The sequence below is a fragment of the Bos taurus genome, chromosome 7 (assembly GCF_002263795.3).
Source record: "Bos taurus isolate L1 Dominette 01449 registration number 42190680 breed Hereford chromosome 7, ARS-UCD2.0, whole genome shotgun sequence".
Taxonomy (NCBI): Eukaryota; Metazoa; Chordata; class Mammalia; order Artiodactyla; family Bovidae; genus Bos; species Bos taurus.
Genome location: NC_037334.1, coordinates 13,125,108 through 13,148,011, shown reverse-complemented (window position 1 = coordinate 13,148,011; position 22,904 = coordinate 13,125,108). Strand labels below are relative to the sequence as shown.

Below are 22,904 nucleotides of genomic sequence, written 5' to 3'. Positions count from 1 at the left end.
TGACCACACCATTGTGGTTATTCCAGTCATTAAGACCTTTTCTGTATAGTTCTGTGTATTATTGCTACCTGTTCTTAATATCTTCAGCTTCTATTAGGTCCATGCCATTTCTGTCCTTTATTGTGCCCATCTTTGCATAAAATGTTTCTTTGGTATCTCCAATATCATTGAAGAAACCTCTAGTCTTTCCCATTCTATTGTTTTCCTCTATTTCTTTGCATTGTTCACTTAAGAAGGCTTTCTTATCTCTCCTTGCTATTCTCTGAAACTCTGCATTCAGTTGGGTACATCTTTCCTTTTCTCCTTTGCCTTTCACTTTTCTTAGCTATTTGTAAGACCTCCTCAGACGACCATTTTGCCTTCTTGCATTTCTCTTTACTGGGGTTACTTTTGGTCACCACCTCCTGTACAGTGTTACGAACCTCTGTCCATAGTTCTTCAGACACTCTGTCTACCATATCTAATCTCTTGAATCTGTTGGTCACCTCCACTAGATGGTGGAATAAACTCTAGGGGTTTTCTCTACTTTCTTGAATTTAAGCCTGAATTTGGCAATGAGGAGTTCATGATGTGAGCCACAGTAAGCTCCAGGTCTTGTTTTTGCTGACTGTATAGAGCTTCTCCATCTTTGGCTGCAAAGAATATAATCAAGCTGATTTCAGTATTGATCACCCAGTGATGTCATGTGTAGAGTCGTCTCTTGTGTTGTTGGAATAGGGTGTTTGCTATGACCAGTGCATTTTCTTGGAAAAACTCTGTTAGCCTTTGCCCTGCTTCACTTTGTACTCCAAGGCCAAACTTGTTCCAGGTATCTCTTGACTTCCTACTTTCATATTCCAGTCCTCTCTGATGAAAGGACATCTTTTTTCGGTGTTAGTTCCAGAAAGTCTTGTAGGTCTTTATAGAACTGCTCAACTTCAGCTTCTTCAGTGTTAGTAGTTAGAGCACAGACTTGAATTACTCTAATGTTGAACATTTTGCCTTGGAAACGAACTGAGATTATTCTGCCATTTTTGAGTCTGCACCCAAGTACTGCATTTCAGACTCTTTTGTTGACTATAAGGGCCAATCCATTTCTTCTAAGAGATTCTTGCCCACAGTAGTACATATATTGGTTATCTGAATTAAATGTATCCATTCCCATCCATTTTAGTTCGCTGATTCCTAAAACATCAATGTTGACTCTTGCCATCTCCTACCTGACCTTGTCCAATTTACCTAACAATGCAGGTTCCCAGGCAACATTGTTCTTTACAGCATTGGACTTAACGTTTACCACCAGACACATCCACAGTTGAGCATCATTTCTGCTCTGGCCCAGCCTCTTCATTCTTTCTGGACCTATTTCTCTGCTTTTCCCTAATAGCATATTGGATGGACACCTACTGACCTGGGGGACTATAGCTTGGTGGGCTACAGTCCATGGTGTCACAAAGAGTCAGACAGGACCTAGTGACCGAACAACAACAGCAACAGCAGTGAATGAAGATAATCTTCACCTCTCTTTGGTGTTCTGAGTGTTTTGCTTTTTAGTCTTTGAATAATTGTGTAGTGTTAGCTCTTTGTTTTCTTTGCAATTTCCCATTGACTTTTGATATTCAGCATGTTTTCATATTTCCAGTTTCCCTCTGTATATCGTTTTTGGTCAATGGTTCTTTGAGATCTTTTGCCCATTGTTAATTGGATTGTCTTCCTACTGTTGGGTTTTAATAGTTCTTGGCTATTTTGAATACCAGTCATTTATTCATATCTTTGTGAATCTGTTTCTGTTTTGAAAATAAGTTTATTTGTGATATATTTGAGATACCACATGTAAGTTAGTGACCATACAGTATTTGTCTTTCTCAGTGTAACTTACCTCACTTAGTATGAATAGTTGTAGGTCTATCTATTTTGCTGCAAATGACATTATTTCAATTTTTATGGCTGAGTAATATTCCATTGTATATCTGTACCACATCTTCTTTTTCCATTCATTTGTTGATGAACATGTAGATTGTTTCCATGTCTTGGCTCTTGTAAACAGTGCTACTATGAACACTGGGTGTCTGTATCATTTCAAATTAGAGTTCTCTCTGGGTCCATGCCTGGGAGTTAGATTGCTGGGTCATATGGCAAGTCTAGTTGGTTGGGGAATATTCACACTGCTTTCTAAAGCGGACACACCACTTTTCATTCCTACAAAGCTAGTGGAGGTAATGGAATTCCAGCTGAACTATTTCAAATCCTAAAAGATGATGCTGTTAAAGTGCTGTACTCAGTATGCCTGCAAATTTGGAAAACTCAGCAGGGGCCACAGAACTGGAAAAGGTCAGTTTTCATTCCAATCCCAAAGAAAAGCAATGCCAAAGAATGTTCAAACTACTGTATAGTTGCACTCATTTCATATGCTAGCAAGGTCCTGCTCCAAATCCTTCAAGCTAGGCTTCAACAGTACCTGAACCAAGAACTCTTCCAAATGTACAAGCAGGATTTTTGAACCAGAGATCAAACTGATAACATGCATTGGATCATAGAAAAAGCATGGGAAATTAAAAAAAATTATATCTACTTAATTAATTAATTAATGCCTGAAAGCATTTGACTGTGTAGATCATAACAAACTGAAAAATTCTTACAGAGATTGGAATACCAGACCACCTTACCTATCTTGTGAGAAACCCATATGCAGGACAAGAAGCCACAATTAGAACCAGACATGGAGCAACAGACTGGTTCAAAATTGGGAAAGGAGTATGTCAAGGCTGTACTGTCAAGAGAAGTCTGGCGTGCTTCAGTTCATGGGGTTGCAAAGAGTTGGACACATCTTGGTGACTGAACAACAAAAATAACAAAAACAGTTGGAGTACAGTTGATTTACAGTGTTATGTCAGTTTCAAGTGTATGAAGCAAAGTGAATAAGTTATACATGTACATTTCTCTTTAGGTTCTTTTCTCATGTAGGTCACTACTTACTGGTGAATTTTTTAACGGGTCTTTCAAAGTTTGTATACTAGTGACAAATTCCTTCCGTTTTTGTCTCAGCTGCTACGTCGCTTCAGTCGTGTCCGACTCTGTGTGACCCCATAGATGGCAGAATGACCTTATTTTTTCTTAAGTTTTAAGGATCATTACACTTGCTAATAAAAATTAAGAAAAAATAAGGCCATTCTGAGACAAAAATGGAAGGAATTTATATGCCTGCTATTAGGGCTTCCTTGGTAGCTCAGCTGGTAAAGAATCCTCAAATCCCTGGAGAAGGAATAGACTACACACTCCAGTATTCTTGGGCTTCCCTGGTGGCTCAGATGGTAAAGAATTTGCCTGCAATGCAGGAGACATGGGTTCAGTCCCTGGGTTGGAAAGATCTCCTTGAGGAGGGCATGGCAACCCACTCCAGTATTCTTTCCTGGAGAATCCCAGGGACAGAGGAGCCTGGTGGGCTGCTGTCTATGGGGTTGCACAGAGTCGGACATGACTGAAGTGACTTAGCAGCAGCAGCAGTCAAGAGTAGCCTCAACACCAGCAACCAATGTTTGATTTCCATTCATAAAGAAGTATAGTTTCCCCTGATGTCTTCACAGCTTCCACATCAAAGATCCAGCAGAGTTTGAATTCCTGTAAGGCCTCTTGTGTCTACTATGACAATATTTCAGTGCTCTATGGTTGGGAATATTCTCTGATACTACTCTTCTCTGGATTATGTCTTTGTTTCTCTCCTGCGTATCAATTTGCTTCTCCAGTGCATTGTGCAGTGCCATCCTTGACCCAGTGTTTCCTTGTGAGAAGCACCTTCCTTCTGTCAGGAAGGCTTTGGCTGTTTCCGATTACTTGTAGTTGAACATAATCCTTCAGTGTGTTTTTTAATTGTATTTTATTTTCTGTGACTTAAATTGAATTTTTTCTGAAGCAGTCATTTTTGTACTCATTTTGAATACTTTACCAACTATTTTTTGAAGCATTTGTTAGATAACACATTTTGTTTCTCCTTACCTCAAAGAATAAAGTACCCATTTTGTTTATGAATATTCTGAAATCCATGCAGTTTTCTTCATTTACTTATTATACAATATCAGTCAGTTATATACTGTAAATAGGATGTCAGCTACATTATCCTTAGACCAATTTCTTAAAAATTTAGTCACAGTTTTTGTTGAAAAAATAATTTCTTACTCATTCTTATCTGCAACAGTTAAATCATAGGTATTATCAGTGCTGTCTTACCAGTGATCCATAAGATCACATCTCTAGTCAACTACTGGGATGAAATCGATTCCATTAAGAATGATTACAGGTAAATAAGGTCCTACCATATAGCACAGGAAACTGTTAAATATCCTGTTATAAATTATAATGGAGAAAATATTTTTAAAGTATGTATACAATGCATAACTGAATCACTGTATAGCAAAATTAATACAATATTATAAATCAACTATATTTCAATTAAAAAAAAATTTAAAGAAAGAGCTTCATTTCTCATTGGGAAACCAAGATCCACCATGCTGCAAGGTGCAGGCAAATAGTTTTTTAAAAATTTGGGGAGAGGGACTTCCCTCATTGTCCAGTGGTTAAGACTCCATGTTCCCAATGCAGGGGGCCTGAGTTCATTCCCTGGTCAATGAACTAGATCCCTTTAAAAAAAAAAATGGGGGAGAATCAGCTATACCCCAATACAAAATTAAAAGTTTAAAGTTTGGGGAAAAAGTGAAAAATGAAATGGGGGAGGTGGGCTTTCTTGACTCCTTGGCTAGGACACGTGTATTTGTTTATAGACACTTTAGGCATGGTAGGTAAGGATGTGCTGCAACTACTGAAGTCTGTGTGCCCTCGAGCCTGTGCTCTGCAACCAGAGATGCCACTGCAATGAAGTGCACTGTAACAAAGAGTAGCCCCTGCTCACTGCAACTAGAGAGAAGTCCGCACAGCAACAAAGACCCAGTACAGCCAAAAATAAATAAATTACTAAAAAACCTATGAAAAAAAAGTTTTCTAAGGCCTTCATTCAGGAAAAAAAAATAATAAAAAAGTGGCAACAGACTCAAAGAAATAATTAACAGTATCCAATAGTCCTGCATGATTAAAACACTCAACATACCAAAAGCAGACTGAAATTTTCTAACCTCATATTGAACAGCTATGGAAAACACCAAATACTATGTTTAAAGGTGAAAGAGTGAATGTTTTCCCAAGTCATAATTAATAAACTATATCTCTTCCTTATATTTGATAGTTTATTGGAGATTTAGGCCAAGAACCCACTCAGCAAGAAAAGGAATAAAACGTATGCAGATTGGTTAGGGAGCTTTAAAACCATCTCTACTTTCAATCCAGTATCTTATATATAGAAAATCTAGGGCCCACTAGAAAAACTAAAGGAACTGATCATTTGAATTCAACAGGTTTGTAAGATACAAGATCAAGACAAAAATAATTGTTTCTATACACTTTTAATAAACATTCTGATAATGAAATTAAGAAATGTATTTACAATAGAATAAATGCAAGAAAACAAAGAGAAACATATGTAACAAAAGAAATATAAACTGAATACTCAGAAAACTATGAACATGTTCAAAAAATTAAGCATGTAAACCAATAAGAAAACATGCCAGTTTCACAGATAGGCACTTATGTTGCTGATGTGGTACTACTATACATAATGATCTAAGAGACAATGTAGTATCTACCACAGTCACAATAGTAAGTGTAATACACAATCTTTTTCATACATTTACCAGGAAATACAAGGAAGGCAGAATGGACAAATCATTCTTAAAGAAAAAAATAAAGTAGTAAGACTAACATAACTTGATTTCAAAACTGTCTTCTAAGAAAAGTTAATTAAGACATTGTGATCCTAACAGAAGGAGAAAGATTTTAGTGAATGATACCTCAAAAAGGGGGATGGGAGAAGGGAGAAGAGTTAATGTGTTTCTTCTACCAGAAAAAAAAAAAAGAATCAATTGTCTTATGGACACTATGCATGCATGCATGCTAAGTCGCTTCTGTCGTGTCCGACTCTGTGTGACCCTATGGACAGCAGCCCTCCAGGCTTCTCTGTCCACAGGATTCTCCAAGCAAGAATACTGGAGTAGGTTGCCATTTCCTTCTCCCTAAGGACACTATAGTCATTTACATTTAAATGTTCAGTAGGATTTGCGGCAGTAACTGACCGAAAATAAATTTCCTTCCTATATGAAATGTACATGGGAGAACTTAATGAAACTTCTCACACCCTGTTGTTAAACTGAGCAGAACCTTTGCACTCAGCTAGGGTTACGGGGTTCAAACTTCTCAGTAGGGCCATCTGTTCTGGGATTATTTACCTTAAGTACCAAATGAGTGGGGGCTAGAAAGGGAGGACGGAAGGCTCAGTGCTGGGAAACATCAAAGTTTGAAATGGATTAGATTAGATTAGACTGAGATTTCCCTGGTGGTTTAGTGTGTAAGAACAAAAGTGAAAGTCGTTCAGTCATGTCTGGCTCTTTGTGACCCCATGGACTGTAGCCCGCCAGGCTCCTCTGTCAATGGAATTCTCCAGGCAAGAATACTTGAGTGGGTAGCCAGTCCCTACTCCAGGGGATAATCCTGACCCAGGAATCGAACCTGGGTCTCCTGTAATGCAGGCAGATTCTTTACTGTCTGAGCCACCAGGGGCATGAGTTCTACCCCTGGTCAGGGAAGATCCACGTGCTGCATGGTAATGCCCAAAAAAAAAAAAAATAGGATTCTGGGGTACAAGGGGGGTGGGAAGGAGGTTGAAGAGGGAAGCAACATATGTATACCTGTGGCCGATTCATGTTGGTGTATGACAGAAACCAGCACAACATTGCAAAGCAATTATCCTCCTGTTAAATTTAAAAAATTAGGACTCAGATTGTGTTACAAAAGATACAGCAGTCTCAAGTATGGTGTTGGGGCTCTAAAATCTGAGAAATGTATGTTTTCTTTGCATTTTGCTTTTAAATCATGTACAGGTGAGCTATCTGTGAATACTAAAATGGAAGTGGAAAAGGGATAGATTATAGAAAATCTTTCTATTTTCAGACAGGACCTCTCCAACTCTAGATTTTTTTTTTTTTGTATTATCACATATTTTGTATTATCTCATAGTCTTTTCAACAAATACCAGTCAGAAGGAAAGACAAATCATACTTTATATAACAGTATACACTGCTATCCTTGTCAAACATAAAATGTATTCCAAGTATTTAATAGAATGGAAAATTTTAAAAGGCTTCCATTTGCAACACAAACAAAATGTATCTTTCTCACCAAAAAGGATACAATATGTATAATGGGTTATGACTATCCAGGAACTACCACACAAGGCTACTAGGAAAATCCCATCAAATATCAAACTGCCAAGACTGTCCTGGTGATCCAGTGGCTAAGACTTGGTACTCTCAGTGCAGAGGCCCCTGATTCTATCCTTGGTCAGGGAATTAGATCCCACATGGCACAACTGACAGTTTGCATTCTGCAACAAAAATACTGCCCCCGCCCCCCCAAAAAAGATCAAAGATCCCAAGTGCCACAGCCAAATAAACAGAAATAAATATTTAAATAAAATACCAAACTGTCATTTTTTCAATGGCCCATAAACAGAGAATGAATAGAACATCATAAACATTTAAATCTAATTGCATACTACAAATACAGTTAAATGCACCCCTAGATCCAAACGGCTTCAAATGGGAAAAGAAAAAACTCATTATCTGATTAAAGGAAAAAATCACTACCTTTGAAACTTATGAGAGTCCCTTGGACTGCATGGAGATCTATCCTAAAGGAAACCTGTCAATCCTAAAGGAAATCAACCCTGAATATTCATTGGAAGAACTGATACTGAAGCTGAAACTCTAATACTTTGGCCACCTGATGCAAAGAACTGACTCACTGGGAAAAACCCTGATGCTGGGAAAGATTGAAAGCAGGACAAGGGGACAACAGAGGATGAGATGGTTGGATGGCATCACCAATGCAATGGATATGAGTTTCAGTAAATTCTGGGAGCTGGTGATGGACAGTGAAGCCTGGCATGCTGCAGTCCATGGGATTGCAAGGAGTCAGACATGACTGAGCAACTGAACTGAACTGAAACCTTATGTACCAGTGTTGAAGGGCTTCCCAGGTGGCAGCAGTAAAGAATCCACCTGCCAATGCAGAAGCTGAAAGAGACATGAGTTCAACTCCTGGGTAGGGAAGATCTCCTGGAGTGGGAAATGGCAACCCACTCCTGTATTCTTGCCTGGGATACCCCATGGACAGAAGAGCCTGGCAGGCTCCAGTCCATGGGGTCACAGAGAGTCAGATACAACTGAGCAACTGAGTGCACAGACACACACAGAGACACACACACACACACACACACACACTAGTGTTGAATGACAACTTAGAGCATTAGCTCATATTAGTATTCATTTCCAAAATTAGTAGAATTCCAGCATTCAAGGTTACACTTGAAGAAAGATCTTTAGTAAGCACTACATAATTGTAAACTTTTAAAACAGCTCTTTCATGTTGAAAGTTTTCTGGAATGTTAGGCATGGATTAGAAATGCTCTAGGCATCCCAATATTCATAGCAGCACGATATATACCAGCAAGAAATGGAAACAACCTACATGTTCATAGACAGATAAATGGACAAAAATTGGTGCTTTCAAACCATGGTGCTGGAGAAGACTCTTTGCGAGTCCCTTGGACGTCAAAGAGATCAGTTCAGTTCAATTCAATTACTCAGTCATGTCTGGCTCTTTGCAATCCCATGGACTCCAGCATGCCAGGCTTCCCTGTTCATCACCAACTCCCGGAGCTTGCTCAAATTCATGTCCATCGAGTCCTTGATACCATCCAACCATCTCATCCTCTGTCGTCCCCTTCTCCTACCTTCAATCTTCCCCAGCATCAGGGTCTTTTCCAATGAGTCACTTCCCATCAGGTGGCCAAAGTACTGGAGTTTCACCTTCAGCAACAGTCCTTCCAATGAATATTCAGGACTGATTTCCTTTAGGATAGACTGGTTTGATCTCCTGGCAGTCCAAGGGATGCTCAAGAGTCTTCTCCAACACCACAGTTCAAAAGCATCAATTCTCCAGCACTCAGGTTTCTTTTTGGTCCAACTCTCACATTCATACATGACCGCTGGAAAAACCATAGCTTTGACTAGATGGACCCTTGTTGGCAAAGTAATGTCTCTGCTTTTGAATATGCTGTCTAGGTTGGTTGTAGCTTTTCTTCCAAGGAGCGTCTGTTAATTTCATGGCTGGAATCACCATCTGCAGTGATTTTGGAGCCCAAGAAAATAAAGTCTGTCACTGTTTCTATTGTTTCCCCATCTATTTGCCACAAAGTGATGAGACCAGATGCCATTATCTTAGTTTTCTGAATGTTGAGTTTTAAGCCAGCTTTTTCACTCTCCTTTCACTTTCAACAAGAGGCTCTTTAGTTCCTCTTCACTTTCTACCATAAGGGTGGTGTCATCTGCATATCTGAGGTTATTGATCATTCTCCCGGCAATTTTGACTCCAGTTTGTGCTTCATCCAGCCTGGCATTTCTCATGATGTACCCTGCATGTAAGTTAAGTAATCAGGGTGACAATAAACAGCCTTGATGTACTTGTTTCCCAATTTGGAGTCTGTTGTTGTTGACCACGTTGTGTCAGAACTCTCCACTATAACCTGTTGGTCTTGGGTGGACCTACGTGGCATGGCTCATAGTTTCACTGAATTAGACAAGACTGTGATCCATGTGATCAGTTTGGTTAGTTTTCTGTGATTGTGGTTTTCATTCTGTCTGCCCTCTGATGGATAAGGATAAGAGGCTTGTGGGAGCATCCTAATGGGAGACTGACTAATGGGGGAATCTGGGTTTTGCTCTGATGGGTGGCTCCATGCTCAGTAGGACTTTCCTGGTGGCTCAGACTGTAAAGCGTTCTGCCTACAATGCAGGAGACCCAGGTTCAATCCCTGGGTCAGGCAGATCCTCTGGAGAAGGAAATGGCAACCCACTCCAGTACTCTTGCCTGGAAAATCCCATGGACGGAGGAGCGTAGTTGGCTACAGTCCATGGGGTTGCAAAGAGTTGGACATGACTGAATCATTTCACTTTCTTTTCATGCTCATTAATTCTTTAATCCAATTACCTGTTGATGGGCGGGGCTGTCTTCCCTCCCTGTTGTTTGGCCTGAGGCCATACTATGATAGGGGTAATGGCAGTAATGGCAAACTCCTTCAAAAGGACTTATGCCCACACTGTTGTATTCAGTGCCCCTGACCCTATGGCAGACCACTGTCAACCCACGCACCCACTGGAGACCCCTAGACACTCACAGGCTAGTCTGACTCAGTCTCTTGTGGGAACACTGCCCCTTTCTCCTGGGTCCTGGTGTGCACAAGGTTTTGCTTGTGCCTGCCAAGGGTCTGTTTCCCCAGTCCTATGGAAGTTCTGTAATCAAATCCCACTGGCCTCCAAAGTCAAATTCCCTGCGGTTCTCTGTCCCCTTGCTGGATCCCCAGATTGAAAAATCTGTTGTGGGTCCTAGAACTTTCTTAACAGTGTTCTGCAGTTTGTGGGTCATCTGCTCGGTAGCTCTATAGTGGAGCTAATGGTGACCTCTTCCAAGAGGGCTTATGCACATACCACATGTCCCAGGTCTGCTGCAGCCAGAGCCCTTGTCCCTGCGGCAGGCCACTAGTGATCGATGCCTCCACAGGAGACACTCAAAACACTCAAAAGGAGGTCCAGCTCAGTCTCTGTGGGGTCTCTTGAGTCCTGGTGCACACAAGGTTTTGTTTGAGCCCTCTGAGAGTCTCTGGTGGGTATGGGGTTTGATTCCAAATGCAAATTCACCCCTCCGACCATCTTGTTGGGGCTTCTCCTTTGCCCTTGGAGGTGAGGTGTCTTTTTTTGGTGGGATCCAACATTCTCCTGTCAATGGTTGTTCAACACCAAGTTGCAATTTTGGAGTTCTCACAGGAGAAAATGAGCACACATCCTTCTACTCTGCCATAACGTATAACAAAGAGATCAGTCTATTCTAAAGGAAATCAACCCTGACTATTCACTGGAAGGACTGATGTTGAAGCTGAAGCTCCAATACTTTGGCCACCTGATGCAAAGAACCGACTCACTGGAAGAGATCGAGATGCTAGGAAAGACTGAGGGCAGGAGGAGAAGGGGGCGACAGAGGACAAAATGGTTGGATGGCATTACCAATTCAATGGACATGAGTTTGAGCAAACTCTGGGAGAGAATGAAGAGCAGGGAAGGCTGGAATTCCACAGTGCATGGGGTCACAAAGAATTGGATACAACTGAGTGACTGAACATCAACAATTACAGATAAGAGGATGTCTGGGGGGACTTCCCTGGCCATTCAGTGGTTAAGATTTGGCCTTCCATTGCAGGGGGTCTGGCTTTGATCCCTGGCCAGGGAGCTAAGGTCCCAGTAATACTGTAACAAATGCAATAAAGACTTTAGAAATTGTCCACAGACTCATAAACATAAAGAGGCTGGCTTCGTTTTCATCTTTGGTCCTTGAAAGTTCTGAGCTTTCCACCCATCCGTACACCATCCCCTTAGATACTCATTAGGTATCTTAAGCTTAAGAATCTCAGAGCATATGGCTTGGGCAACAGGCCGGAAATACACAGTGGTTACATTATATCAGCTGGGTAATTTCATAGGGAGTGGAAGCATTTGATTCTTCTTTCATGGGCCATTACCCAATTTTTTGACCTTTTATGGTCAGTCTTGGAAGTGTCATGGTGCTGGTGAGTGTGTCATTCAGATGCTAATATATTATAATAAGCATAAAATGAGGCTCAAATTTCACTAGAAGCCAAATCTTCTACCACCTTGGACCTACTTGGTTCTATTCATGGCTATGCAATTCTTTAAAGATTGTGCCCCTCCCCCCTGCCCTCCTGTTTCAATCTGATATTTCACATTGTATTGTACAACTGAAATTTGCTAAGAGAGTGGATCTGTGACCCAGTCCAAGCTCACTCTGTTCGCTGCATGACAGACCAATTAAGCGAGAGACAAGGTGTTGAGGCAAGGAATATGACTTTATTCGGAAAACTGGCAGACTGAGAAGATGTCAGACTGTCAGTGTCCCCATTCAATGTCCATTACACAATCTTGTGGGAAATAGGGTGGTGATCATTCTAACTGCTTCTCACTTGGATCTTCTGGGAGTGTCTACCATCACTGCCAGGATTCCAAATGTTGAGATTTGTCTTCCTTGTTCTTCTTTGGAAAGTGTCTACTTGATACCTGTAGACTTAGAAATATTGACAACCTAAATTTCAAATTAAGGTATGTAGGACTTTTCTCGGAGAAGGCAATGGCACCCCACTCCAGTACTCTTGCCTGGAAAATCCCATGGACGGAGGAGCCTGGTAGGCTGCAGTCCATGGGGTCGCTAAGAGTCGGACACAACTGAGCGACTTCACTTTCACTTTTCACTTTCATGCATTGGAGAAGGAAATGGCAACCCACTCCAGTGTTTTTGCCTGGAGAATCCCAGGGACAGGGGAGCCTGGTGGGCTGCGGTCTCTGGGGTCGCACAGAGTCGGACACGACTGAAGCGACTTAGCAGCAGCAGGACTTTTCTATGTATGGGAAGATGCAACAGTTTGGGCTCACTGAAAAAATTTCCTTGATCTGGAGGCCTGTGTCCCATATCCCGAATTTCCTCATTGCTCACCAACTTGTGTTGAAGGGCTGCAATCACTGATGACTGATATGGCAGCATTTCTCAGATCCTCTGCTCTTGGTCAGGAATTTGACCAATATTTGGGAGACATTTCATAATCAAATTTTATTCCATGACCCTGGGAGGTTCATCCCAGGTCGGTTGAAAATGTTTGATGTGCCACTCCAGGTGTTAAAAATTTTGGATTAGATTCCCATCAATAATTAAAGATTCTCTGGATCGTGGGCCTAACTATGATCCAGGAGACATTTTTCTCTCGTTGCCTCTTCCCATACCTAGAGTCATACTATTGCAATTATTTTGTATTTCCTCAAGATGTTTACCCATGTAAGTTTTTTGTTGGAGACCTGGCTATGTACTAGGTACTGTTAAGAGACTTATGTCTTACATAATGCTGTAAGTCTTATGAGGACTTCCCAGGTAGCCCAGTGGCTAAGATTTCAAGCTCTAAATGCAGAGGGGCCTGGGTTCAATCCCTGGTTGGAGAAATAGATCCCAGAAGCCACAATTAAAAGATCCTGCATGCTGCAACTAAGACCCAGAGCAGCAAAATAAATGTTTTTTTTTTTTTAATAGAAAGACAACAATCTTAGAAATTAACCAAGATATAAGTAATGTAGCTAGTAACATCGAAAAAGACATACGGCAACAAGGAGACACAAAGCACAATTTGAAAATAAACATTAAATGAAAACAATGATTAGTATAACTAGTTGTAATTCAGTTGCAATAACTAGGCAGCCAAAGGGGCCATAAATGATTTAATAAGCTACCTACAGTTACACTGTACCAGCTGTGCACATCCAGATATGCATAGCTTAATCTTTGAGACAAGCATATGTTACTGGTACAATCAACCAGGTAGACATAAATAAGTACATCTTTCAATTCTTCTTAAAAAGGTTTAATTTACTACATTTCTAAATCATAATTAGGTTAAGGGGAAGATTTTCCTTACCCCTGGGTAAAAGATATAAGCCAGTAATTTTTTTAGATAGAAGCCATAAAAATTATAAAATTATTTCCCAGTTCACTTAGCCCTATATAATTAATCCTTTTCATTTAACAGCTTTATGAAGCCATCAGCTTTACCATTAGAATTCTTTGATTACTTACCTAGTTTAACAGTATGGTGTGGAAATCAGAAACTTGTATTTATCCAAAGGTCCTTTTTATAAATCTTCCTGAAGGGGAGACATTTTTGAAAAGTCATCAGAGTGAAACCATAGTTATCTATAATGACAAAAGACTTAAAAAGGCACGTTTAAATCTGATTACAAAGAAAACTGACAAGGTAACTTTCTTACTGCTGTGACATACAATACTTTCAGATAATAACTAGAATTATGACTGATATTTTGCACTCATCTCACACGCTAGTAAAGTAATGCTCAAAATTCTCTAAGCCAGGCTTCAGCAATACGTGAACCGTGAACTTCCAGATGTTCAAGCTGGTTTTAGAAAAGGCAGAGGAATCAGAGATCAAATTGCCAACATCCGCTGGATCATGGAAAAAGCAAGAGAGTTCCAGAAAAACATCTATTTCTGCTTTATTGATTATGCCAAAGCCTTTGACTGTGTGGATCACAATAAACTGTGGAAAATTCTGAAACAGATGGGAATACCAGACCACCTGATCTGTCTCTTGAGAAATATGTATGCAGGTCAGGAAGCAAGAGTTAGAACTGGACATGGAACAACAGACTGCTTCCAAATAGGAAAAGGAGTACGTCAAGGCTGTATATTGTCACCCTGCTTATTTAACTTATATGCAGAGTACATCATGAGAAATGCTGGACTGGAAGAAACACAAGCTGGAATCAAGATTGCCGGAAGAAATATCAATAACCTCAGATATGCAGATGACACTACCCTTATGGCAGAAAGTGAAGAGGAACTCAAAAGCCTCTTGATGAAGGTGAAAGTGGAGAGTGGAAAAGTTGGCTTAAAGCTCAACATTCAGAAAATGAACATCATGGCATCTGGTCCCATCACTTCATGGGAAATAGATGGGGAAACAGTGGAAACAGTGTCAGACTTTATTTTGGGGGGCTCCAAAATCACTGCAGATGGTGACTGCAGCCATGAAATTAAAAGACACTTACTCCTTGGAAGAAAAATTATGACCAACCTAGATAGCATATTGAAAAGCAAAGACATTACTTTGCCAACAAAGGTCCATCTAGTCAAGGCTATGGTTTTTCCAGTGTCATGTATGGATGTGAGAGTTGGACTGTGAAGAAGGCTGAGCACCGAAGAATTGATGCTTTTGAACTGTGGTGCTGGAGAAGACTCTTGAGAGTCCCTTGGACTGCAAGGAGATCCAACCAGTCCATTCTGAAGGAGATCAGCCCTGGGATTTCTTTGGAAGGAATGATGCTAAAGCTGAAACTCCAGTACTTTGGCCACCTCATGTGAAGAGTTGACTCATTGGAAAAGAGTCTGATGCTGGGAGGGATTGGGGGCAAGAGGAGAAGGGGACGACAGAGGATGAGATGGCTGGATGGCATCACTGACTCGATGGATGTGAGTCTGAGTGAACTCCGGGAGTTGGTGATGGACAGGGAGGCCTGGCCTGCTGCGATTCATGGGGTCGAAAAGAATCAGACATGACTGAGCGACTGAACTGAACTGATAATACTTCCCATGTAATTTAACATACCAAATGAACCTTTTAGTTTAGTATCTCTGTCTGAGTTGTTTCAAGGGCCCTTTGAAGTATCCCAAAGTTAGCCAGAGGTCAAAGAAACTTCATTATAATTTGATTTCAAAAATTCAAAAGTGGTTTAAGATACAATAGGATCACAGGTCTCCATAAAAGAATTTATTCACTTAGCCAAAGTAAGAATAAGATTTCAAAGGCAGGGCTTCCCTGCTGGTCCAGTGGTTAAGAATCTGCCTTGCAATACGTGGGACACGAGTTCCAACCCTGATCCAGGAAGATACCACAGAGGAACTAAGCCCATGCACCACAACTACTGAGCCCATGAGCCACAACTACTGAAGCCTGCATACCTAGAACCAGTGCTCTGCGACAAAACAAGTCACACCAGTGAGAAGCCTACACACCGCAATGAAAAGTAGCCCCTCCTTGCCACAACTAGAAGTTTGAGTGCAGCAACAAAGACCCAGCACAGCCAAAAATAAATAAATCATTTTAAAACAGTTTCAAAGGCAAATACACAAAATTAAAAGGTAAAGAAATTTAAAATCTGTTACCAAAGGCAGTTCAACATACTTAGAAGGCTTGTCTTTAAAAGAGAAAAGCCAAATTAAGGTTTTGCTGGCTTCCTTTTAAAAATTCATTTTACTCAGTTAAACCTATTTAAACTTACTCAATTCTGGCTGATTGTGTACAAAACTATTTGGGTGTATTTTCCACAAATTTTTCCTCACTAATTTTAGTACAATTTTAAGTTTCAAGTTGTTCAATATCTGGAGAGTCTCCAAAACATATTTTTTTTTTCAAAACATAATTATTTCTAAACGTTCACCCAAAGTTCTTATCTCATTTGCATTTTACAACTTTCATTTTAAAATGAAGGCAGAGGTAAGGATTCAGGAGAAGATTAGTTAGGACATTTGCATCTCAAACATCCTTCCTAGGATGGCTGTTTCCTCTTTAATACTTATAAGCCTCTTAGAACAATAGGGGAAGTTTTGGTAGTGGTAAAAGGAATGGGGGCTTTGGATTATTATTATTTTTTTTTTTTTGGAGCCACACTTCTGGTCTTATAAAGTCTCCAAAATTTGGGGACTTCCCTGATGGTGCAGCTGCTCACCAAAGCTAGAGAAACCCCATGCACAAGCAACTAAGATTCAGCACCGTGAAAAATAATAGAGTTGGAAGTTTTGGTAATTTCTTCTCTTTTCTTAGGCCTTTTGTTAAGGTGGTCCTCAGCTGGTATGTACGTTGCCTGGAAGCTGTGTCTTTAGGTAAAGGTGTATATGAGGCTGGATTGCCTTGTTTTAGGGGAGTAAAAGGAAACCCTAGTGTCAAAATGGTAAAGAATCACCTGCAAAAGCAGAAGACTCAAGTTTGATCCCTGGGTTGAGAAAATGCCCTGGAGAAGAAAATGGCAACCCACTTCAATATTCTTGCCTGGGAAATCCTATAGACAGAGGATCCTGGCGGGCTACAGTCCATGGGGTCAGAGTCAGACACGACTTAGTGACTGAGCATATATTAGCTGTGGCTTTGTCATGTATGGCCATCATTACATTGATGTTTCCAGTGCACACTTTCGGGGGTTTTTATCATAGATGAATGTCGAAAATGTTTTTAATAGTTTTTAGTTATTTTGGCTATGCTGGGTCTTTGTTGCTACACTTGACTTTCTTTAGTTGCTGAAGTGGGGGCTACTCTAGTTGCCATGCATGGACTTCTCATTCGGTGGGTTTTCTTGTTAAGGGGTCTAAAGCGCAGGCTCAGTATTTTTGGCACATGGGCTTATTAGTTGTTCTGTGGGATGTAGGATCTTCCCAGATCAAGGATGAAACCAGTGTCCCCTATATTGCAAGGTTGACTCTTAACCACTGGACCAGCAGGGAACCCAGATGCTGAAATTTTTCTAAATCTTGTCCTACATCTTTTTCTAAATCATCCTTTTTCTAAATCAGTCCTACATCTATTGATATGTTGTGGTTTTTATTCTTCAATTTGTTAATCAGAGAACTTCTAACCCACGTCCTCACCTTATCAGTTACAGGAATTGTCTATTTACACACCACAGCAAGAGCTTCTTCATCACAAAAGAATGATCCATTATAGGTCACATAGAAAAAAATGTACGGATCTCCTACAATAAATCAACTGCTTCAATATTCATCCAATGAGAGGCTGTCATCACCCTCAACTCTTGAGTTTAAATTTCTTGAGTATAAAGTCTCCAGAGGGGAGTTGTTAGGGGAAGCTGGCCAGGCTCCATAGTAACCATTTCCACCAGTTGTTTTATGACAGGAGGTCCTGGTAAGGAACATGGATCTAATAAGCCAGCACCAGCCGGAAGAGTTCGCAAAAGGTTAAAAAGACACCACATGTCTGAACACCTCCCAGAATCCTCACTGGCATCCATCTTTGCTGAAGGAGGTGAGCACAGCCAGGAAGGACACTTGAGTTAGAATGAATGGCAACTAACCCATCACTAGAAAAGCCAAGACTGAGAACCACGCGGCAGAGCAGTTCTCCTGGGTTTTCTTACCCTACTACTCTCCGCCCCTGGCGACATTTCCCAATAAAATCTCTTGCTTTGTCAGCACATGTGTCTCCTCAGACAATTCATGTCCCAGTGTCAGACAAGAGCCCAGTTTCAGGCTCTGGAAGGGGTCCCCCTTCCTGCAACAGACAGACAGATGAGATGGGTGACCAGGACCTTCCCGCAGCATGGATTGTGGGAGGCGGGGGTGGGGGTCGGGGTGGGCGGTGGGGAGGGGTGGGCAGTCCGGCCATGAGATCCCGCGGCATGCCCCGGCGGCCGACTTGCTTTCGGGTCTTTTCGAACGGCCCTGGGGACCCTCGCGATGGCGCGAGGCCACCCCACCTCCACGGCCGGTTCTTTGCTGCTGCCACGTCTTCGCAACTTCGGCCAACGTGGCCGCACCCCATCGGTGCCCCTCTCTGTCCGTCCGTCAGCCTCTTCCGTCCTGTCTATTGATCCCCGGGCCGAGCCCTGGTGCGTCTTGCTCCCCTGGCCCGCCGCGGTCCCGCTCCTTTGCCCGTCGCCTCAGTCAGTCTGCCGACGTCCTTCCGTGGTGGATGAGGAGGAGCGCCGGTGCCCACGCCGCGCCCCGCCCGGGTGTGCTCGCCAGAGCGCGGATCCGGTCCCCGGCTGGCGGCCGTGCCCGCGCCGCCCGGCCCTTGGGCGGGAGGATGCGAGGGAGCTTCGGTCGTTCCGGAGGCCCCTGGTCACTTTCCCAGGCCTCGCTCCCGGCGCCGCCTGGAAGGCCGATCTGCCACGGGAGGCACCCTATCATTCTTCCACGCCGCCGCGGCGCTCTGTGTCTCTTGTGGACCGAGCGTGGGCGGGAGACCGTCCTCGCCTGGGGCGGAGCAGGTCGGCCAGCGTCCCCTGGTGATCGCCTTCCCCCTTCCTCGCCTCCTTGGGTTCCGCTGCCGCTCGTCGCCCCTGCGCCCCGCGCCCGGCTCCCTGTGCTCGCTTTCTGGGGCTTCCGTGGTAGCTGGGGCTTCCCTCGTGGCTCAGCTGGTAAAGAATCCACCTGCAATGCAGGAGACCCCGGTTCAATTCCTGGGTTGGGAAGATCCGCTGGAGAAGGGATAGGCTAAGCGCTCCAGTATTCTAATCTGGAGAATTCCATGGACTGTATAGTCCATGGGGTCGCAGATTCAGACATGACTGAGCGGCTTTCACAAGTACCAATGCAGGAGAGGCAAGAGATGTAGGTGAGTTGGATCCCTGAGTCAGGAAGATCCCCTGGAGTAGAAAATGACAACCTACTTCGGTATTCTTGCCTAGAAAATTCCACAGACAGAGGTGCCTGGTGGGCTAAAGTCCACAGGGTCTCAAAGAGTTGGATATCACAGAGCCTCTGAGCAAAACTAATAACAAAGGCAATGAAAAAGAAAAGAAGCAGACCTAGCCTAGAGTCTGAATAGGCTCTTCCTTGAGACATGATGTCCCTTACAGGTGGTGCAGAGCCCTGTACCAAGGTCACAGGATAAAAATCTCTGGAACTGACCAAGCCCAATAGCAACTGTTGCCATAAGCCTCTGGATAGAAACTGGCCAGTTCCCTGACCTCATATAATGTAAAATACTCATCCTACTATACACCCTATAGCATCCTAACCAATCACCTAATGCCACCATTCCAGTAGGAATTTTCTCTGTCTTGAGCCTATAAAAATTGGCCCAAAGCCTTCAAAAGCCTTTGGCTCCCCCTTGAATCAAGTCAGCCCGCTGTTCTTTTTTTTTTTTTTTAATAGTTTAATGTATTTTAATAGCAAACTTACAGGCCCGCTGTTCTAATAGCGTCTCCCACTCTAAGAAACTTTATTCTTCTGTCGTTCTGCCTCGTCTGGAAATTCTTTTCCAACCCATGCACAGACCAGGACACGTGGATCAACTTGTTTGCAGGACAGAGGTAGGGTCGGGGATGTGCAGAGCAAACTTGTAATTACCAAGGCATAAGGGAGGAGGGATAAATTGGGACACTGGGATGGAAGTGCACATGCTACTATCTATAGAATAGATGACTGATGGGGTCCTGCTTTGTAGACCAAGGAACTCTATTCTGTACTCTGTAATGGCCTATATGGGAGAAAAATCTAAGAAGAGCTGATATATGTATATGCATGACTGATTCACTATGCTGGACAACTGAAGCTAGCATAGCATTGTGGATCGTTATATTCCAATAAAAATTATAAATTAACAAATAAAATTTCTTCCAGTGTCAAATGTACACCTGAGCATTTAATGTACATTCCTCACATCCTGTGGCTTGACTGAGACTTGTCCTCGCACGCCCTTAAGCTGACTGATTGACTTCCTACCAGGGCCATGAGTTCCGGGATTCTTTACCTTAAGTATCCATTGAATGGGAACAGGGCAGAGATGGGTGGAAGGCTAGCGCTGTCGAAGACCAAAGATGAAAATGGAGCCAGTCCCTTTATTACAGATGGTGAGTTCACCATAAGTTCCGCGTTTCTTAACAAGAAGCACAGTTCCATGCCTGGCCACACAGTTTTACACCAAGCCTTTGCCCCTAGAGGACCCAAGAGGCTCAAGTTCCAGGCAGGACTGACCTGAATCATCCTCCTATGTATACTTGCGCCATCTTGAAACATAATCAGGAATGCCACTGCAGGAGAACCTGGAGAAGACAGTGGAGGCAGTCCCAGACCAGACCAGGAAAAGGTTCTCTTAGAAAGCAAACATGCTTGGGGTTGGGGGGTGGGGGGTGGGGGTGGGGTGGGGGGAACAAGTCCCAGCTCACCTTCTTCAGTCAGTCCCGAGGGGCGGAGCATTAGGATCTGTCCAACCAGGAGGCCACTATGGCAGGTGGGCCGGGCGATGCCAAGATTGAACCTGAACTTCCTTACTTTCTTGAACTGCGGAAAAGGTTGCCCATGTTTCCTCTGTGGTTCGCTTTCCTGGTAACTTTCAAGTCTCTTGTTTGGCCCTGTGACCTGCACTGGTCTTTGGCTTCCTTTAGGCGGGATTCGGACAAACCAAGCAACCTGGACATGGTGAGTGTGCTGATCCGGCTGCGGCCACAGCAGAGGCACTCTTTGGGACTGGCTGAACCGACCATGTTTGGTCGACCATGTTTGAACCGTCGTCTCCTGGTCACCGCCAGAGTCTGTTCTCTGAGGCTCTGTGGTGCTGATCGGCAGCACCTGGGCGTCCTGAAAGGCAACTCTTGTCTAACACTGGGGAATGAATTGTGCCCAAACAGAGACCATTAGGGTAAGGGAACCCAGGAGAACTGCTCTGCCACATGGCCTGGATTTTATGGTGATGGGATTACTTTCCGGGTTGCTTTGGCCAGTCACTCTGACTCAGGGTTCTTCCTGGTGGCGTACACATTGGTCAGTCAAGATGGATGTCAGTGAGAAGGATTCTGGGCGGTGGTAGGACACGTGGAATCTCCTTTTCCAAATGTTTGGGATGTGAAATCTCCTTTTCCAAATGTTTGGGACTTGGAATCTCAAAGACCTTTTCCACCCTAGATGGGCTTTAAGTAGGGCTGGCAATAAATTCTTAAATTTCTAGAGCACTTTTCTCTTTGCCAAAGTCAGTTTCACCTCTCAAATTATCTATCAACCATTTATACAGCATGTTTGTATGGGGGAGGGGAGGAGGGTTACACTAACTGTTGGTTCAGTGCTTAAGACTCCACTGAACTTCCACTGCAGGGGGCATAGTTGGAATCCTGGTCTGGGAACTAATATTCCCCTATGCTGTGAGGTGCAGCCAAAACTTTTTTTTTTTTTTAATGGAGGAGCTGGGCTTTCTCGATTCCTTGGCTAGAACAAGTGTATTTCTTTATAGACACCATTTAGGCATTGTGTGTAATGGACTCTGTGAGTGCTCCCTTGGTGCCATATTTATTTACTGATTTTCACAATTTTCACAATCTATTGTAAATGACAGAATGCAGACAATATTCCACACTCCGTTTTTGACACCAGTTTTTCTCTTATACCCAGATGAGAACTACCAAAAAAATAAAATAAAATAAAATAACCAAAGAAACACACACCTTTTTCTTTTCTGAATATAGATTCAAAAAAATCTCAACAAATACTAGCAACTGCGAACCAGCATTATGAAAAAAAGTATTATAAAGCATGATCAAGACTGACTTATTTCTTGGGATGAAAGGTTGGGCTAGCATCTCAAAGTCTTTAATGAAATGAATGAGATCAACAGGTTAGAAATCAAAAGTAGCAAGGCCTTCTGAACAGACTCTTTAGGAGGTCTGAGTCCCTCCTAAAGACTCTGAAGACAAACACAAGTCACAGAAGATACTCAAGAACTACCGGGAACCCACAAGTATTAGCAAAACCCACCCACGCAGGATGGCAACTAGAAACTGGCCAGTGGACCTTTCCACTTGCCTTCCTGGCCTCCTGGCTATGTAGATTTCAGTACCCCACCCCTTTGTGCCTGAGTGACAAGCTGCAGGAGGATGGCTGCTCAGTGGAGCCATTTCTGTGGCTGTCCTGGGATGTATCCCTGCCAGGCACTTCTGGTTCTTTAACAGTTTTCCCAGGCCTGGATTGCTTCTGCTGTCCTCTGCAACTCCTCCTACACTGAGCTATCTGAGATGCTCTTCCCAGATTATAATCCTCAAATCTGTCTTGAATAAGTTATTCCAATTATTTCTTAGATTGAGTGATTAATTTTTGAAACCGTCTGTGTACCAACAAAATATTGTAATGTCAACAGTTAAAATATATGTAAGGTAACTGTATTCCTATTTCCCATAATAGAATAAAAACAAGAAATGATACTGTCAATTGGAATATACCTGGAGAGTATTACGGGCCACCCCGCCAGTAGAAGGCACCCATTAATTAATCATTTTTATGCTTTTAATATATTTGGAGATACATACAACAATCTCCACAGTCAAGTTATGCCTGGGAAATCCCATGGACAGGGAAGCCTGGTGAGCTACAGGCCATAGGGTCACAAAAGTTTCATATACGACTTAGTGACCAAACTACGACAT

At 42.6% G+C, this 22,904-nt stretch overlaps 1 protein-coding gene across 1 annotated transcript in view; it reads left to right on the top strand.

Moving 5' to 3' along the window:
* The window catches only part of LOC505918 (zinc finger protein 709), an 87,860-nt gene that overhangs the window by 20,381 nt on the left and 44,575 nt on the right, over positions 1-22,904 (top strand). The window lies entirely within an intron of this gene.